We start from the raw sequence: 21,649 nt of genomic DNA, 5'->3' as shown, positions 1-21,649 counted from the left end.
CTAACCTTTACGGGATTCATACCCTGGACCAGAATACACACCGACTAATTGCAAACGTTGTTAAACATAACATGTAAGAGAGACGGGAACCAAATAGTCAGAGAAGTAAGTGAGTCACAGAAGTTATTTCACATGGCATTCTCCAAAAAGAGAAATATGGACAACAACACTAGAGCCTTTAACCAATATTGGACAGACTCTTGTTTGTTCATTGTTCCCACGGATAGTTTAAAACCATTTCATATGTTCAGAGACCGTGGCGATTATTAAAAGAGGCGACGGGAAGCACCACTACAAGACAAAGCACAAATCTTTTGAGCAAACATATCCCACTCACATACGAAATGAAGGCACAGAAGAAAAAAACAAAACCTAAGAGCATTTGATTAGAACCATAACACACCTAACTCGTTCCCTTCCCAACAATGATGTGAGAGAGGAACAGAGCTGGTTTCAATAACTACCGATGAAGTCCCTGCAACAATTATAAACCTTTTTAGAAGATGAGAATAATATAAATGCGTTATTTCTTTAGGTGACAACAATTTACACCTGAATTAATTATACTTAAAGCTGCAGGACATTTGAGTTCAAGTCATTTATCTAAAATTAAGCACAGGCATTTTTTTTTTACTTTGATAGAAATATTGAGGATATTTAATGGAATCATGAGCATGTGTAATGAAGATGTTGGGAAGTTTGAGAATATTGAACGAAAGTCAAGACTGCGAAGGTCAATATATATATATATATATATATATATATATATATATTTATATATATATATAACCTATTTGTAACACCTCTGTAGTGTCTGATACATTATTGACATGATCCAGAGGCAATACGCACATATAATGACTCAAAGGATTCACTGTTTATTGCTGATTATCAATGACCTCCAGCTAAAAACACAGTGAACACGTGGGGGCACCACACCTGACGCACTGCCATCACTTTGAGCCTTGTTCTTTAAGTTGCTGTAGATCAGGCGCAGCAAAGCGCACTCAGTTTATTGGCAATAAGTGTGCTTTTCCTGTCTTTGCCTTTGTTGATTCAGCAGTCTATGACATAACTTCCATCAAAAGGGGAGCGAATTTCAGGTAAATGTGGCTACAAGTTGAGTGTACCATCCCAATGTTAGTGTCCAATACTAAACATATGCGTTCACTCGGGTTTTCCTGGCTTAAGTTTGCAAATGTGCAATAATAAAAAAAAACTAATATAAATGCATAGATCAATGAACTAAACCAGAGAAAGAAGAAAAAACAAGAAATCAGAAGTTGAATAGTCAAAAGATTTTCTGCTACATCTGATCTGTGCCCTCAGGCACTCAAGGACCCCCCGTGACTTTAAGAGGTTTATATCAGTCAATGCAACACCGTACTTCATGTTAAACATAAAAATATTTCTCATGCAGGAGTGATATCATGCACAGTCAACGATTAATAATGCCGCGTGTATAAATACAAAAGAGCATAAATAAGTTGAATCAACGTTTATAACAGCTGACATCGCAGGGAGATCATTGTTGCGATGGCTATGTGCAAGCTACCCAAAAGGAGTATTTATTTAAAATGATGATTCAACTTTTGGTCCTTACTGTGTTTCAACTGTTTGGACATATGCCACACAATTAGAACAAAGATAGTTATGTGGTATTATATGACATATATTCTTATTCATTTATAAACCAATTACAGCAAGTTTTAGCTAAGAAACACTTACATTAGTCCTGGCTCTGTTTCATAAGTTGAAAGAAAAATGTGTAATTTCCATCTTCTGTTCTAAAAAAAAAAGAGTAGTACAGTCTTAATAAAATCCACACCTATTGGATTAGGAAGAGGGCTCAGTGATAGTAGCCAGGTGCTTTTAATGTCAGGACATTTTGCTTTACAGCTCCTCTGTCACTTGACTTCACAGCTGTTCTATAAGAAAGGTCAAAGCACAGCTACACAAAAACACACCTTCATGGGCATGCACACTCACACAGCAGACAGAGTTTAATATCAAAACATGTAATTCTAGCATGCATACCTCACAGGTTTTTCACAGAATGCACACCCACACTGCAACTACTGTGTCACGCCTCCCCGCACACGAAGCAGACCTCATCAGGAACATGTCGTACTATGCGTTGTGTACTGCACATAATCCTTTACTGATCCTTATCACCACAGTTAGAATAGATTCATATATCATGTTAATTAACTGCATTTACGAGACAAATGGTGAGATTGGCTTTATTGGGCTGTAGCACTCAAGTCTGGACTCAAATTTTTTTAACTCTTGACCTGACCTGGTCTTGGACCTGACTTGGACTCTGTCAAGCTGGTCTTGACTACAGCTCTTGATGGAGCTCAGTTTTTAGTTTTTAAACATTAAAGATTTTGGCATCACAGATGTCAATGGCTTCTTCAATTTTATTTGCATCTGCAGAAGCAGTAATCTTCATCAGGTATAGAAGCCCTCTAAAAAAAAGCACAGAGCCATGGGTTTCTCAGCATTTGCCTGACAAAAAAAGGGAATGAAAAAGAGAGTCAACATAAATTATGACCTTTGGAACTATTAAGCATTCTACATTTACTTAACTTATCAGTGAATATTTTGTCCATTTGGCATGATGAATTCTTGATGTGTATGTTCTTAGAAACTGACACGACAGGAGCACAAAACTTATCTCATTAATCCGTCTCAGACATCCTCTGGACGGTAGCACCCTATCGCAGAAATCTACAATCCACTCTTCATGTTACAGTTGGTAATATAGTATGCATCGTTTTTTTATCTTTTATAGTGCAGTGGATGATATAAAAGAAAGAGAGGTGAAGATGAATAAGGATCAGACAAGAGGAAAGAAGATAAAATGGTTGTGAGTTTGACTATGGTCATCTCATGAAAACTGTCCTTTGACCGCAAAAACAAATACGCGCACATTCATGCACATTGGCAAACACACACAGAGCCCATAAAATGTTGCCATTTAAAGCATTAAAGAAATTCCCTCTGGGCTCCTGAAGCACATTTCAATTTCCACAAAACACCCAGGGGATATCGAAATCATGAATCTCCCCAACAAGAAAAGTCAGACCGGGAATTGCCATAGGATGATGGACACACAAATGCATAGACATGCGCACACGTTCACACACACACACACACACACACACACACACACACACACACACACACACACACACACACACACACTCACAGTCAAACAGGTACTGCTGTCAGATGATGGACAGTCCGGGTCCAGCCTATAACTCAGCAGATGCTTTTTGTTTCCACTGCTTCTTCAAATGAATAGTTTAGAAGGTGAAGCTATATTGTGATAGATGCCTTAAGGGTAACAAATGGCTCCCTCGAGACAAAGCTTTGAAGTGGATGTGTATACCTGGTCACCAACCTGTAATCTCCAGCCATTCGTCACAGGGTGAAGGGCCAGGAGATTTCCAAGGAAAACTTCCAGATAATACGTTCACCCTGTGCAGAGGTTAGATCCCTACAGGGCGAGGGGATATGTGGCAGTAAGCCTTATTTTTAAAATTCCAACATATGAAATGTCACATATTTATGAGTGATTTTCTATTATACGGCTATATCCTTACTGTTAGTCTGAGATCGTGTTGAGAAGGGAAGCTTTTTATCATCGGCCGTGAGGAATAAGGCGCCTGGAAAATGCCTCCTCCCCTTGATAGTGAGACTTTGATCAAAAATGTGTCATAGCATTTTGCTCTAGCTGAATTATTCAAAGGTCAGTGAACAAAGGCATGTTTGTGCTATGTTGCATTACAAAGGCTAGAATGATGGTAAATTGCCAAAGTGTTCAGTGTGTCTCTATAGGGAGCTGACCGGCGAGCTTCACCCTCGAGGGACCATTTGGCATCAAACAGCGCCAGCTCCCTGTGATTGTTACTGCCTCAGTTATCGTCGGGCTGTTACCTCCTATTTCCAAACCATCACCTTTATATCCCATTCTATTTAGGGCTTTGGGTTTCTGTGGATTTCCAGCGGGTCAAGAGGAGAATAGACTTCCGACAGGAAGAGCTGAAAGCTCGGGACCTGTGGGGCTTTGCACCCCTAATGAAAATTGCATGCATGTACGTGTGTGTGTGTTAAGAATTGTGAGTTCGTTCAGAGGCAAAAAACTAGCAGGGCCTCTTGCACATTAACATGTGTGTGTGGACTGCTACAGTGTAAGTGGTCTTTTTGTAATGATGGCAAGAGGCAATCCCGAGGGCATCAAGGCCGCAGCCTGTCTCAGTGGGCAGCTCAGTGGAGACCGCAGCTATGAAGGAAAAGGGGAAGAAGAAAGGGCTTAAAGAAACATGTTGATTTATCTTTCTTTCAAGTCCATGACTATAGCTTTCTCTCCTTTGTCCTACACCCGCAGCTTTCTTCTTCAATGGCGTTTATAGTGAGTTTTTTTTTAAACAATCAACAATATACTCCATGTGCTACTTTATCCATGGGCGGGCCAGTGGAGAAGATGAGAGCAAGTAGAAGAGTGGAATGGAAGAAAAAAGACAACAGGGGAGAAGAAGCAGCGTAAAATAGCCAACCTTGCATGCTTGTCGTTGGCCTGTGTGTGCGTTAAAGCATTCATTCTACTTCAAAAGCTTGCATTATTCATCCAGTCTTTCTTAAGAAAAAGCAAGCAAATGTGTGTGGCTGACTCACATAAATACACAAAATATATCAATACACACAAGAGAGACCGGGAAGTGCAGTAGAGTTTCAAATGAAACGGCTGTGGTGAGAGGAGGTGAGCAGCACTTCAACACACAGGTTTCCCACGGGAACTAAGCCAACTCCAGCTAACAGGGTCAGTGAGGACTCCTGCTCTGACGTCTACTGCTATTCCTGTACAAATCCTAAATAATAACTCCAAACAATTTGAAAAGAAATATTTTTTCCGTTCATGTTGTTTATCGTCCTCCCTTCTACTCCTCCAGAAACTATTAACATATTATTTTTTTAACCACCCAGGAATAAGCCATCATGTGTAGTGCAAGTACATACTTCAGTGCAGGATACTGTCATGTCATGCTATTTTAAAAGTGTCATTCTGCAGGGACAGCTTTCACTTGCAGTAATTGTGTTCATCAGTGATTTGATGTCGAACAGTTGTGAGCCAGTCCTCTGGAGTATTACACCTGATGATAGGCAGGTTCAGTGTTAAGTGTAATATTTCATATCATACTTGATTCACTCAAACTTAAAGTGGCAAATGCGTCTCCCTCAAAATACTAATGTATATCATTGTTTATACTTTCTGCTTATCTACTCAATGCAGTGATTCTATTAGTTTTATTTTACCTGTCCACTAATTTACATTAATGAAGTTCAAGCATATGTTCAGTATAAAAAAACAAACACTCTTCACTCTCTGGTTGATTCAAAAGCTCAGTCTTCTCACAGCGATTACTCCATCAGCTGATGGAGGTGTGTATGTTGAATGAACCAAACAGTCGGAATCGGAGCAGTTTCCCTAAGCCGATGACAGCGTTGTTCTCTAACTTTTAAATAGTTTCTCCTCTCTTCTCGCCGTCAGTTGTCATTTCAGCTCAAACCAACCCTCCTCCACACCAGGTTCCTCCAGTCGGGTTACAGCAACCACCTTTTTCAAAACCACCACCAGTGTCTGGACTCCAGGGTGCCAGCATCACTACCACTTGCTTATCCTAATTCAGGATGGAGTCCAATCACAAAAGACTTTGCACTATTGAAATATATGCAATTGCAATAAATTATTGTTGAACTCCAAAACAAGTCTCTCCTGATTGGACTGATGTAAGTTGGTGCTTTGCAAGGTTTTATTTTCCTTTACTCCCCTGTTTTGGGGAACCGTGTGGGTGTGTAACCTGCTGCTTGGCTGGCCTAGCAAGAGTCATGCCCGGTTGTTCTTGTAATCTAATTCTTTGTAAGTAACCTACCTGGTTAAATGTTGTATTTGTTTTTACATCATCTAACCAATCAGGCATAACAAATGTTGAAAGATACTGAGTCTAGCCCTAGACGTGTTCAACTTTACCTTTACTCTTATTATTATCATTATTGATCGTTACCCCTTTATTTTTTATTTTACTTGTATCGCTACTTATTTAGTGCACATTTACTGCATCTTTACTTATTTACTTACTTGTTTTTTATCCAAATTTTATACGTTCACTTGTACACTTAAATGTTCCTTGTTGTTGCTGTTGTTGTTGTTGTTGTTGTTGTTGTTGTTGTGTTTTATGATGCACCTTCCACCAGGACAAATTCCTCGTTTTAATAACTTACGTGGCAATAAAACATTTCTGATTCTGATTTAGATTAATCTGATGGAAAACGTTGTTTAATTATTAAAAGTGGTTTGGTAAAATTTTAATGTTGGAAAATGTCATATTGATTAAGCTCAGTTAGAATAAAAATGAATATACATACAAATGTGTGTATGTATATATTCTGAAACATCAAAGATCCTCATCAAATACATGAACACTTGTTACATGTGGGCAGAATAAAGACCAATATACTTGTTCTTTCAAAACGGTTAAAATAAAATAAATTCAAATATCAAGCACTGACACACCTTGCCTCACCCTGCTTCCTTTCAAAGGCTGGAAAACATGAATAAATTACATTTCATGCCTCAGCTTATATTTACAGAAGAACAAAAGAAAAACCATGTCCAATTACCAGAGACAAATTTGAACTCATCTGGGTCATTTTGAACAAATTGAACAGGAACTAATTCCTTCCGAGTGTTACAATTGAACAAAAATAAATCAATTAAATGGTGACTTGTTTGCTCCCCCCCCCCCATCAATTTAAAGTTGACCTTAACATGCTCCTTTTTAAAGCAATCCACAGGCACAAGCCCATGGGAGCTATGCACAGACAGAGGGGGAAGGTGGACACAGCTGTGCCAAACTGTGATGCAGCCTCTGCAGGAGAATGCACATAACACAGCTTATTATTACAACAATAACTTCATATTCCTGTCAGTGTTACACCCCCTACCATGTTTCCTCACTAAGCTAGCTTCCGTTTAAATCAACTCTCTCTCCTTGTCTTTCTCACCCCTTACAAAGGTGCAAATTGGACCCAGATAATTGAGCATTACTATCTTGGGAGATAGTACTGCTGGCGATAGATGCTGGTGCCATCTGTTAAATGTCCACCCACAACATGCGCCTAAATTTCCCAATGCACCATGTTGCACATTTGTGTGGGCATACATGCATTGTTGTGCGTGTAGCTCGAAGCTTTCCTTTTCCTTCAAACCATCGACCCTTAAAACAAACTGAGTATAGGTACTGCATTCAGTGTCACAAATGGGTTCTGGCTACTACGGCTGTGTAGGAGGCACTTGATTTGTAAACCAGGTGAGCCAACTACATGAGATGGAGACAATTTGAAGTTGCAAGTATTAGAACAATATTACTGTAGACTATTGTATCATAAGTGTCAGAGGGGTGGACCCCTCCTACACACAAACAGATGTGACAGTACAACACAAGGAGCAAGTTCTGTATGAAAGTCATAATGCCGTTTTTCGGGCTATGCCTAATATGAAGATTGTGACAATACATAATTTTTTTAGATTCAAAGCATCTATCCAGTTGTTTCAAAGAAGCTTAAAATTACACATGTTATTTTTCGTCATTGCCCTGTGATGAACTGGCGACCTGTCCAGGGTGTACCCTGCCTTCGCCCCTTGACAGCTGGGATCGGCTCCAGCGCCCCGCGACCCTAATGAGGATGAGCGGTCAAGATAATGGATGGATGGATGGATTTTTCGTCATCCCCATAAAAAAAATGTAATTATCTTTTAAGAGACTATAAATATATCATCATCGGAATAAATAAGTTAGTATTTTTTATGTTCAACTTTATTTAATTAACATACCTCGTCGGTGGGTACCTCCATTGTTTGCATAAATGCTGAAGAGCAAATTAAATATTTTTTTAAGAAGATTATTTTGTTAAATAAAACAAATTCATAGAATTTTTGAAATGGTTAAATATATCTATTTTGGTAGCACTTTATAATACGAGCACACTATTTAGCATTAATAAATGTTGAATAAACAATGAATTCATCATTTATAAAGCATTAGTCCAACATGAACACTCATTAGTAACTCATTCATAAACACAGTTATAATGTTTCATTCTTGATTAATAAGCTTGGGTTTCAGACTTTATAAATAATGGATGACCCATTTTTAAATTAAGTATTCAGGACTTGTAGATTATAATAAGATCATTTGTAAAGTGTTAGTAAATTATAAAAACAATACTGCAATTCATAATGAATTCAGGTAGTTACAACTCGTGAATTCAGTAGTTACAACTCATTAGTTAAGTATTAGTTAAGCAAGTACCTAATCTAAAGTGTAAACTATTTATGCCTTACAAAGCAATAATACATGTCATGATTAATTCAGTAGTCAATACTCATTACTACAAGAGCAAAAAATACAAGTTTTTAGTTAGAATCCAAATATCAACATCAGTATAAAGCTTTAAACTTTTTGGTACAGCCCTATACATTTTACTATAAATTAAACTCTTAATTTATATTTAGGGGATGAAATGTGATAATGTAAAGATGTAAAGGCTTTTCCACCATCTCAGGTTGGCATCAAATTATAAAAAAAATAGAAGTCTACACAGGGCTAGAAAAGAAAAGAAAAATATGTTGCTATGGGTCTGGGTAATGGTCAAAAACTTACATGCAAAACCAACTTTCTTTACAGTTGCACCTTTGACTGGAACTTGCTGTCACAAGTTACCCATTAATTGTGCTCCGAATATTTTCTAATGGCTGGTATTGTTCATTGCTCGTAGAAGGTTTACAGAAATACTGAGCATCCACTGCATTCCATAAGATTCCCAACAAAAACCCAATTATTGGCTTGGGCTGGATTAGGATTGGTTATCCACACAGATAATGAGGAAGATTGTCCATGTGAATTTCTGAAAAGCCTTAATGGTTCTCTCTCTCTCTCTCTCTCTCTCTCTCTCTCTCTCTCTCCCTTTCTTTCCCTCTCGAACACACATACACATGGCTGATTAGCAGTTGGCATTTTGTGTTGGCTATGCACAAAATGAGAGCAGCAACATTACCATCTCAAAGATGCTCTCCTTGCCCAGCTAATGGCCGGGACACAATGGCTGCTCAAACACTTGACGGATCAATGAAGAATCATGCCATTTGGCTTCATGCCTTTAGCCTCACTTTGTACACGCGCATGCATGTGTGGGTGTCTGAAAGAGACAGACAGAGACATCCTGTATCCTGTAGGTGTGGACTCCTACGGACCTCTCAATGGGAGCAATAATGTCGAGGAGCTGCAATGTCATATCCATCAGAGCTGACTTTCTGTCAGGGCCAGACAAAGGTGTTGACACCTCAACACCACACAGTGAGTGAGGAGGCCATTCAAATGTCAGTTACCTGACACATGGCTATGCTCTCATAGATGAGTGGTAACCGGTGATTGTCAGTTGGTAACTCCGAAAAAAGGCCACTGCATACATAATGCTCAAGAGGAACAATCCATTGAGATTTAATGAATGGAATGTGTTTTAATCCTCTGAGGCGAGTATTCAGTTGGTACAATCACACCTGTCAACTCTGGCGAATCAGCAGTTGGCGGCTATCACTAAAGCGGCCTGGCCATCAGGAGACACATTCAGATTGCTCAGACAGGTGTGATACTGTCAGACCTCACCACTGTTTGCAATATCTAGCCAAAGTTAGAAAGGTTAGCTATATATCAAAAAATTCAAGTCAAATATTTGTACACCTTAACTGCAGATTTTCACACTCATTTCACACAAATTATGGGATTATCAAAATAAAACAAAGCAATACCTGTATTTTAGTACCACAAATGCATCAGGGGACTGCATACAATGTATACTTATTGAATTAACACTTTGTTGACAATCAAGATAACATCATCCCAATAGGTAGTCACAGTAAAATAGAAAAAAAGCACAACCTTATGCTGAATGGTGCTGGACCATCAGACTCACACTTTCAGTAGAGCTGTATTGTCATTTAAATCAGTATTTAATACAGTCAACATACTATGATGTGAATGGCTATATGCACATAGATGGTAATGATCATCAATTAAATAGTTGACAGTAAATATAATTCATGTTTTTCTTTGATGAAAACTGTGTTCAAGTAGAGAGGAATGAAATGAATAAGGGGTTTGTTTTTCTATCAGTAGGGGTTTTGTATCTTGGGATATCTCTGGAGCTTTTCAATTACCAAAAGACAAATAAACTGAGTTGGTCTGGACAAACTGGCAGAAACACAAGGGACCACAAACAAGATGACCTCTGATAAGAACTTATCTTGGATCAAATGGCACACTTCATACAGCCGTGCTCTCTGTTCAAAGAACTCAAATGATTGAGTAATACGTGTTTCTTCATTTGACTGGCTTCTCTTCTCTTCCCTTCTCACAAGACAACAATGCAGCTTTGACTTATCCTGGTTACCACTGATACCGCTGACTTTTTGTACAAAACTTATCCAAAACAATATCTTGCAGTAATCGACTTATTGACAAAACAATGATTGGATATAATTTCACCCACAGCACTGAATTTAAATGTTGAAGTGCAGCATTGAACATTTTATGGAACCTTCATAATATATTCAGTGCCAGCCAGAGATTGGCCAAAATGGGTCTAAAAATCACAACTGCAGTGAACTCATGAAAACAGCTAACTTCTTTGTATCACTTTCATTGTTCATAGTTGAAAGAGTGGTGTGAAGTAAATCATTGAACCGAATGCGGAAACAATTTACTCCACTCCGACAGTCTGAGAGAATGATATCTCACTTTAAAGGATGTCTTTCAAATATATCAGCTCTCCTATAAAACGGACCCAAAGCCTACCTAATGTCAAGCAATAGAGTTTGGTGTCTAATCCTTCCAAAACCATTAAAGTGACATCCCAATACAGTTCTTAGTTAGCTCTACCGGTTGTATGCTAAAGGTTTAAGAGACTCAACAATATAGACTTGTAGAAACGTGTTTCTAAATAAACTTTCGTGAAATTGATGATCCCAAACCCTGAGGCTTCAGGCCATTTTAAGATGAGAATCATTGCTCTCACTGTCCTGCTATACTGGTCTGCAGCCTTTGAAACTGTCAACCACCAATGGTCTTCATTGGCCAGGAGATCCATGACTCTTCAACATGCACAGAGGCAGGACAGACTGCCCGGACGTGAGCCTGACTTTACTGTATTCCCTGTGAGGTTCATCAGGCCTGTGTCTTAGGCTCTCCATGACTTCGAATGACACACTTAGGGACATCGACTGCTCAGGTCGGGTTGTTTGTCTTCTTTCAAATAGTATAGCTACCTTCATTCAAGGCTCTTGAAGTAATTTCTTCAGCTTCACCAGTGGCTCCAAGGCAATTGCATTTTTCCATCGTAAAATAAAATGAATGTTTCCAGGAAATATGTTATCCTGCCCCCACTTGAATAATGTTCTCCACTATATTATGTCTCTGGTTCCTCGTATTCTTTGATTTACTTCAACTTGCAAAGTTTCTTAATGTATTCATATCTTCCTTATTGGCTCTTTTTTATTTAATAGTTTTGGTTCTTCCGTGTTCCTGTCCATCAGCACGTTCAACAGAATTATTCTGATGTTTTGAGATGAGTTAATTTACCCCCTAAGGTTTCTCTAAACTCTCTCTTAAGGAGTATGATTTCCTAAAAATGTAATCCAGATGGAAGTTTACTTTGTATATAGCATTTTATAGGTTGGAAATGGACAAAATGCCAATTTTAGCCATTACATCCTGTACCGTAACTGTAATTTAACAGTTATTTTCTCAGGAAGAGAGATTGAATTCAGAATGCTTATGAAGATCACTGATTAATATATTACATATTAACTTAATAGTGGCAAACTGAAGAAAAAAAACAAAAACAGATAAATCAAAATATTTAAGAGGGAAAGACTTTTTATATATAGAAACAACAATTACTCATTGCAGACATCTCTCCTAACCTTCTGGAAATTTAGTTGATTCTAATATTATCAGATTATAATTCCTCTCTCTCTATATAACTTCCATGAACCCAGAACAATATAAAGAGGTTGGTTTGCTTAATCGAGATATAAAGGAGAAAAATGAATATGGATGGATGTGTATTTGTTTCTTTGTCATGCAAAGTATGATTTACAAATAACTACTTCTTTATATTTCTATAAATTATCAATTCAAGACACACAAAACTCTCAGGAAAGAAAAGTAAATCAGTGTTGGATTTGATAGGACAGAAATTAATAGGACACGGCATTAAGGAAGAGTTTTTGTGAATATTCAAGTGTGTGAAAAAAACAAACCTTGTGTAGGCATGACGATCATGCAGATACATTTTGATACCTTATAATTCCTGTGGTGTCAAAACAAATAAAAAGTTATTGTGTGCAGAAGGGAGGAACATTTTAATTTCAGTTTTAAATAATGCAAGTCTGTTTCATTATCAGTGATGCAGATTTGACAAAAAACGACAAATACTGTGAACTATTGAGCTCACATATGATTTTCGCTTTGTTTTAAATGGGGTAAAATATTAAGGAATGCACACAGAAGTGATTTATAGATACAGTAAATCCACAAATGTGTGATTTTTAAAGCATTTGAAAGAACAGCAAAACATGTTATTATGTCATGCCATTTATAAAATCCACATGTTTGTGAATTTCCATACATTTATTTAAAAAAATAAATATTTGTGTCATGAGAGAAATATTTAGAATAATATTCTTTCTGTGGAATTTGTTTGACTTCATATATATAATAATATGAATGTGTGTTTGCAATAAAAGACCAATGTAGAGTTATTCATATATTTGTGAATCCTCCTGTGTGCATTAATTATTAATGATCTGAACCCATAGGTTTCTTCCTCACAGATACACACACAAAAACATAAATGCTGTGAATATTACTTCACACAATCTCAATAGTCTGGGTTTGTGTGATAATATGGGGGCAGACTTTTGTTTTGAGCAAAGATTACAAGCAGAGATGATTATAATTAATATTTACACCAGTAGCTGCTAAAACCTATGTTACAAAGATTAAAAACTGTTTGGACTAAAACTCCTTTTTAATATCTGCCATCTTTGCTGCTATTAAATGAACTCAGGCGAGTATAAAATGGCATAAAACATCTTTTGACCTGAGAGAGGTGAACTCTTTTAGTCAGTCCAAATAGAAGAAAATAGGCAGAAAATCACGTGTTTAATGTGGTTGAATGTCTGCTTTTTGTTGACATTTTCCTGCACTTTGCTAAATTGTCTCAGAATTAACCAAATGACTTTATAAAACCAAGGAAACAAAGGGCAGAGCAAATTGCATGACCAAATGAGCTGTGGAATAGAAACATGACAAACGTTTTTGACATTTCTTTCATGGTGTGAAACACAAAGAGCAGGAGACGAACTGAGAACATCAGCATGTTCTTGTTATATTAAAGAGAAAAAAAACAATGACTCACTGATAACCAGCTGTGCAATACAAAGTACCTGTGCAGTATGATAACATATTTACAGCATTTAATTATTTGCAAGTACAGGCAAAATGATTTGGTTAAGTGGCTTGACAAAAGCTAAATATTTGGATATACAACATTAAGTGTTAGCATGATGAGGGAGAACAATATTTTCATTTTTTGGGGGGCATTTAATGTGATACACTAATGTTCATTGGATGTGAGGTAAATGAAGATAAGTTCAAGGATTCCTACAGCTGAAGACAGTTAAGAATGTGTTTAAAACATGAAACTCCAAATGGCTTTTAAACTTACACCAAATGAAAATGAAATATAAATATGATTATAGGAGCTGACAATTTGATTTCACCATTAATTGTCAGGGTAATATTTCCTCTCTATGACTTCAAAGAAATCAATTACACAAAGTTAATGTCTTTTGTTTGCTCTTCTTCCTTCTCAGTCTTCTTCACTTAGCTGACACCCTGTGGTATAGATCCATTGTATTATATTGACAACCAATTCAAATATCCAGTAACTGCTCACAGGATTTATTAAAAGTCACCACATACTGCCCTGCTCATTTCTTCACTTCCAGTTTGAACTGCATTAGTTCTTCCAGCATAGCGTCGTAGCGTTTCCTGTTCCACATCCTTTAGCCATCAGTGACTGGAAGGATGAAATATGAAATCACCTATGAGGTCATTTTATTTTTATTTGTCTGTTGGTGTAGCTGGCTTCATTATGAGAACCTACAAAAGCACTGAAGCACACTAGTACATCTGTTGGTCAGGCACACGGAAGTACTTGTTGCCAGTGTTTTTGCAATTATTCTCACTGTCAAAGGGTAGACGAAGGTCCCCACAGAGAAGTTGAAGGTATAATTGTCGAAAGAGCCTACTTCAGGCTAAGAATGAGTTCAATAGATATTCTGTGTTGTTCAATATGGCCTTCACATCGTCCAGGGAGAATACAAGTCACTGTGATTCTCCAGCACTGAACAGACAAACAGTGCAAGCGTAGAGAGACAGACGTTGACCGTCCGAAAAGACATTTATAGTGCTGTCTTGAAAGAAGGACAACTGGAGGCCACGATCAAATATCTTTGATTCTTTAATAGGATGTAGTAATGTCCTACATCAGCACACTTCCACTTAGACCCATCAGCACATTTCCACTTAGACCCGCCTGTTAGTCTCACTTGGCTGCTCTTTCCTCCCCGAAGAGAAACTCCATGAGAGACAACACATTTATTTTGTGGAATACACACATGCATGTGCATTCATGCAGTCCAAATGCACACACATGCACATACATGTGGACATGCATTTATCAAAGGGAAGGTAGATTCTTGATCCCTCAACCCATTTATGTCCATCGCTGACATTGTTTGGTGTGTAATGCCAGATTGTGGTAAAATAAAATTGGATGATGTGCAGTGGCGCATTACAAGGTAGATGTGGGGAAACACATTAGGTAAGCACTGAACTTTGCCAGCCAGATGGTTAGAAAATGGTCAGAACATTTAATACATCTCAGTCAGGAAAATGCAAACGGATTTCAGTGTTTGGCTTGTGTTTCGTGACCAGTGTTTAGCTGCTTTGGTTAGCTGCAAGTTACTGGGCAGAGATAAAGAAGACCTCGAGAGAAAGAAAAAAAAACGAAAAGGAAGAAGCAACAACAAACTACCTCAAACATTTTAGTCATTGTTTTATCTGTTGCACAAAATCTTCAATGCAGGATTGTCTGGAGCATGCATTGTAAATGCAGAGAAAAATCCTGCCCCTGAGTTGTATTGATTCCAGCACTGTGTGTATGTGAATCCACCGGTGTGTGTGTGTGTGTGTGTGTGTGTGTGTGTGTGTGTGTGTGTGTGTGTGTGTGTGTGTAGAAATGTGATTGTTTATATTGTTACGAATGTGTGTGTATGTGTGTGCCCTCTGCATCGATCCCCTACTTTGTTCCAATTATCAGGAGTATGGGGCCTAATACTGCTATTCACACAAACGTTAGAGCAACAGAAGCAGACACATCTGAGAATGGAGGCTTACTGTAGGAGAGTAGGAGGAAGTGAGAGGAGGGAAAGGTAAAATAAGCAGAGCCGAAGTCGAGGATGAAAAAAGAACACGGTATGATGCAAAAAATATATTTATATTTCAGGTTTTTTCCATGCACCTTTTTTTTTAATGATTGGACAACAGATTATTCTATACTGTTAATCACCCTGGCGCCACCTTTTGGGGTTAATCACAAAACAGGACGACATTGTATTGTTGTTGTGACATTGTTGTGTATTTCCAAAACATGTATCCATTAAGTTGTTTTAATACACCTTTGCAAAAAGGTGAATAAAAGCAAAGTCTAATAATTCATGGGTGACGCAGGGCAACGATATGAATCCTTTCAGTCATTTGTAAATGTCTCAAAGCTGACTGATGACTTCAGTTTTTTTGTCTTCGGGTCATGCCATTAATGAAAGGCTAGGGTTATGATTGCATGATGATGGCATTTGTAATCCCAGTTAGAGATAGTTGCAGTCGCAATAGTTATGTTTTTAGTGCTCTTGCATATTTTAGCTGATAGAGCATTTAAGGGGATAAACTGTGCCTATACTTTCCAAAGAGAAACACCAATTATTAATAATGTGACACAACTTAGATTTTCTTTCCAGTCACTTCTAAATTCATAAAACAAAACGTCAGTTATTAATGCTTCTGTGTTGTGTCTAATGCTGCCTGGCCTTTTCTCTGGGATGCAAATGGACACCCACAGTGCAGATTATTATATTTAATTCAGCTATAGATTGACTTTCTTATTCTCACTCACACACTCCTGTCTGTATATTTGTCAGTGTACAGAAAGTGCAGCTTCTCAGTCATCAATTGTTACCCATACACCTGAGGTAGGAGGTCATTATTGAGGAGATAAAAAACAGCTATTGATCGCTTTTAGTTTTCTGAAAAGAACCACGTGCTGGGATAAGGAGACTGAAATTCGTTGGTGGCCCATAAGTAGTGTGCAACAATTGAAGGAAGGGGTATGGGAATATACAAAGAGAGGAAACCTAATGCTGAGGAAAAGTAAAGTGGGATGCATTTGTGTCAATTTGTCAGTGTATGCTTGCTAGTTTGGATGAAAACCTCTCCTGCGGTTTGAGCCGCATTGTTTGATTCCACTGATTCCACAGTAAGAGTCGCCAGGGGCTTGTTGCCAAGGTTCAGCCAATTGAATTAGGGATTTGTTGTTCCCTCCTCAGTCCAACCCTCCTGACCATTTCCTGTTTCTAGAGATCCCAGAGGACCCTTCCTCTCCTTTCAGCTGCAGACTGTAATTGTATTTAGGATGCCTGTGCAGAGCCCAATGGAATACAACACGAGGGGGGGAGAGAGAGAGAGGGAGAGAGAGAGAGAGGGAGAGAGAGAGAGAGGGAGAGAGAGAGAGGGAGAGAGAGAGAGAGAGAGAGAGAGAGAGAGAGAGAGAAAGAAAGACTGAACATGCACTCAAGCTTTCTTGAGAGTTGAACGGATGACTAAACATGACGGTGGAAATCAAAAAAGAAAGAAAAAGAATGACGAAATTAGGAAATTTCTTAAATATATGTCTGTAGAGGATAGGAGAGCCGAGGGTGGAGCGATAGACAGACTATCCACCCATCCAAATGGAACACAAGGTCATTGTTCTCATTAGGTTTCTAAGCATGAATAACCTAGGATGGTTGGAGACGGTTTGGTGTAAGTACTGCAGTATCCATGCTATAAAGCAGAAACCGAATAGACTATTATCTCCAGAGACATTAGTGTGGTAGCAACATTATTTCCTTCACCCTCCACCCAATTTAAAAGCAACTGTGGTATTATATATGTTATTCACTATTACATTTCAAGTCTAGTATGGCATTATAGAACAATAGCCCTGAGTATGCCATTAGGGCACATGCATTTTTATGTATCACCTTACAATCAAACCACCCATTTTAACATCAATAGGTGGATTAAGAATCCACCGGATAAGTTATTGTCTTTCAATCCACATTATTAACTCTACTCATTTCCGGACCGTGTCTGTGTGGAGCTCCCCCCCCCTCCTCCCTCCACTCTCCACCGTGGATCATGGCTGTCTGGAACTGGTCCTGCATGCTACGATGGACTGTGGCTATCTGGATCGTGATCCATGCCTCCCACTCATTATATGAATGTTTTTGTCATATTCATGTAATGTGCTGCAACTTTGTTACGTTGCTCATTCTGGTCACATGACATCTATTGCTTCTGTCCATCCGGGGAGAGGCATCCTCCTCTGTTGCTCTCCCTCAGGTTTCGTCCCCTTTTCCCTGTGAAAGGGTTTTACTGTCTTTATTTGGGGGAGTTTTTCCTGATCCGATGTGAGGTTCTGGGACAGGGATGTCATGTGTACAGATTGTAAAGCCCTCCGAGGCAAATCGTGTATTTGTGATTTTGGGCGATACAAAATAAACTGAATTAAATTGAATTGAATTAAGAGTAAAGTATAGAAGACCTGCTCCTGTCTGTCTCGACGTTCTGAAGATATTGGAAGATATATTTCACAACATGGGCGCAATTATCAATGTGAATTTAATGAGAAGGAAATCGTGATATTAACATAAACGCAGGTGTCATACATTCAGGGCCCTGCGGCATGAAAGGGTTTCCTTTGCATGAATAGTCAACTTCTATTTAAGTCCAGTTTTTCAAACCCTTGTGCTCCAACATGACCGGTTTCCCCAAGAATGGTTACCGTGTTTACTGTGGAATAAAAGGATGAATAGAGCAATCAAATAGAATGAGATGGGTAGACGATACACAATTGGAGAATTACTATGGGCCAATAATATATTCATGTGCACATTCTCATTATAATTTAGTCAATAGCCTACAAATGTGTTTTGCTAATTGTGGCAATTATTTTGCTTAAGACGGACATAATCTAAAATTGACTGACTTGTCTGAGGAGAAGATTAATGTTTGTTTCAGATCTACATCACTTCAATGTCTTTGACCTACATCAGATCAGGCCCATACCACCGAATTATGACCTGACAAAATATTCAGCTAATATTGAGAGAGAAAATAAATTGAATCACATCTACGTATGTAAACTGTTCGGGCAAAGATGTCACAAAAAAAAAGTATTTTCAAAGTAAAAAAAGATAAGAAACCAACTGACACTGTTGAGCAAAGATAATCATGTGCACTATGTTGTTGTACATCAGATAATTCTGAACGCTTACCCACTTAATGCTGCTGTCTGCTCTTGTTTGAGTGACATATCTTCCAGACAATGAGACTGAGTGCCTTTTGATTGGAGCACATTATTCAGTTCTGACTCAGACTGTCACCTTCCAGCTACATCTGGAGAGGAGATCCAGCTTGACAGGCACAAAGACAGAAGTTCACACTTGCAGAAATGATTTATTCAAAAGTGTGTATGTAGCTTTCAACACAATCATGAATTGTATCACCATCACACATTTTCTCATACACGTTGGTTGACACCATATACTTTATAACTCTTCAAACTCAACAATTGCAGCTGTGATGCTGTCCACGGTCTCATTTCTACAAATATGTGTATGTCCGATTCCCTCTGGCTTCACACCCTGGCCTACATCCAATGGGACCATAAAGCTATCTTTGGGGGTGCCCAACAGTTTTGTCTGACATGTGTTGGTCAGGCTATGTCCTTCTGGTGCACCACTTGGATCAAAGGGGGAAGCTACTCCACCCATCTGTGTCACATTTAATTTATCGCAGGCACGACAGGCCTTGCTTGTCTTGATGGCGAGGGCGTGACACAGAGACTCACGTCTGCCACAAGCGAACACACACGTGCACAGACACACGGCAGAAAAAAAGACAAGGATGCAATATGGCAGGAGATTATAGAAAAGTTGATTCAGGTATACTGATGATTAGCAAAGAGAAGAATCAGGCATCAACACAGATAATGCAACAACCAAAGGTGAAAGCATATGGCATGAGATGCGCTTCCACTCCTTCCTCCATTGCTTTAATCCTGTCTCTCTCTGCTAAAGATGAGAGTCCTCCTTGGTCTTGCTTTGATGACCAGGTGCTGGGCAGGTGGTTTGGGTTGGCAGGAGGTAGCTCTGCATGTGTGTGCATGGAGTGTGTGCATGTTTGTTTGTGTGAGTGTATGTCTATGTGGGTGTGATAAAGGAAAATCCATCCCCACAGTAATGAGAGAGGTGCCAACTGCTCTTCCATCTGGCATTAAAAAAAACTTTCTCTTTCTCTCTTTTCGCCCCCTACACTTCTTATCATCTGTTCATTTGCTTTTACTTCAGTATCATCCGTTTTGACATTTTCAGATGATGTAAACACTCGGCTGCCCACACACACTTCATCCTAGCCCAACACATTAAACCTGAAACATTCAAGCTACACCTCCCACTGAAATTGAAATTGGTACACCGGCTACTTACAATTGAAGCCAATTGGCAAAAACATCTGGTTACGAAATGTCTGCAGCTTAATTAAATGTACTGTACTATACTGCGCTCATGAATTTACTTTGCATGTCTCCGTCTTAAATATTCCTGAGAAAATTAAAGAACAAAAATTTGTATCTGATAAGTTTTTATGGGAGCAATCTGCACGTAAACATTTAAAAACTTTCTTGGCAAAACAACTCAACTGATGACCTAATGCAGTAGCAAGTCAAATGCAATGGCAAGAATGTCTTGATGTTACAGAGTAATGATGATTGTAATGTATTAATAAGGATATTGAAGGTTAATGGATTATAGTAGCTGAACTAAGACTGCTTCTAAGAAGTATGAATGCTTTCCCTTTCAGAACATTGTTTCCCTGCAGCCAACTGCAGGCTGGTTCATCTGCAGCAACTCATTTGACAAAAGCACTGCAGCAAAGCATCACCATGCATGCTGATGTGCTGGGATTACAGTACCCATTTGTGGAAATCTTGTAGAAACAAAAGTAAACTGCTACAAACAAAATGCACCAATGTTGCTGAATCAGTATTGTTGATTAAAATAAGGGATTCTGCCATTTTACACACTATACAACATATAGAGGAACCAATATGTGCTCCTTCAATATACAGTTGGAAATATGTAAAAAAAATGAACCCTTTTATGAACTCTGTAAACTGATTAGTCTTTTATTTTTTAACAATGTATTTAACTTTGTTTAGGAAATAACTGCATTTTGCCATTGGTTTGTTTAATACATAATTATATTTACAATCAACACAAAGGCCAGAGAAGACATTGGATTATAAACACGTCCCTCCTTACAATAACATTGTTTATATTCGTTAATTAGGGATGCATTACAATTTCTTGTGAAAGATTCCATTAACTACAATCGTGGTCCTCAGAATGATGTTCTAAATGTGTGACTTTTCATTTGTAAATATCATAGAACTGTGGAAAAATGCACAAAAAAATGCACAAAAAGACATACAACTTGGGAAGGACTCTCATTTGGACCTCTCCCCATTGTGTGCCACGTCTACAGTACAATAAAGAAAATAGAAAGTGTGCTTGAATACGTTGTCTTTGTGCACATAACTCAGCACAGCATTGGTCATGAATTGCAGAAAATGGCTCAAAGGTGAGAAATCCGTAACCTTCAGTACTGAACACACAATGTTCAACTGGACTATATTTACTTAAAACAAACTCCCGCTCTCTTGCTGCATTTCACTCACTCACTCTCTCTCTCTCTCTCTCACACACACACACACACACACACACACACACACACACACACACACACAGGGGAGAAAGAGAGGCAGAAAGACATGTTTGCATACAACACACATTAATTGACTTTCCAGTTTCTTCCCAGGCATTTTGAGTGACAGGGGCCGCCAGGGGAGATGGGTAATGATGAGGCAGCTGGCAAATGGGCTGATGGGTAATGAGGGACCCGGGGCTGGCAGCCGATGGTTAGATGCTGAATTAAACAGCGTCTACTGTGTGCTAACCATACATTCAATATGCTATCCTCTAAATGTCAATACAGTGAAACCTGGAACATCAAACTTTCTTCCTCGGTCACTTGTCATATCATTGCATCACATGAATGGCTAATCAGCATCACGCTAG

At 38.5% G+C, this 21,649-nt stretch overlaps 1 protein-coding gene across 6 annotated transcripts in view; it reads right to left on the bottom strand.

Annotated features, from left to right (window-relative positions):
* Nucleotides 1-21,649, bottom strand: part of cadm2a (cell adhesion molecule 2a) — a 193,517-nt gene that overhangs the window by 67,673 nt on the left and 104,195 nt on the right. The window contains exon 1 of one of the 6 annotated variants that reach the window (XM_068599947.1): nt 18,788-18,858. The exons of the other annotated variants lie outside the window; for them this stretch is intronic. The gene's annotated coding sequence lies outside the window, so the exon portion shown is untranslated. Of the gene's footprint in view, nt 1-18,787; nt 18,859-21,649 lie in introns of those variants that run through there. 6 annotated transcript variants of the gene reach the window in all.

The sequence above is a fragment of the Clinocottus analis genome, unplaced genomic scaffold (genome assembly GCF_023055335.1).
Source record: "Clinocottus analis isolate CAN_PGR_092001 unplaced genomic scaffold, fCliAna1.0.p SCAF_5, whole genome shotgun sequence".
Lineage (NCBI taxonomy): Eukaryota > Metazoa > Chordata > Actinopteri > Perciformes > Cottidae > Clinocottus > Clinocottus analis.
The sequence above is the reverse complement of the archived record's forward strand: the minus strand, read 5'-3'. Positions and strand labels throughout refer to the sequence as shown.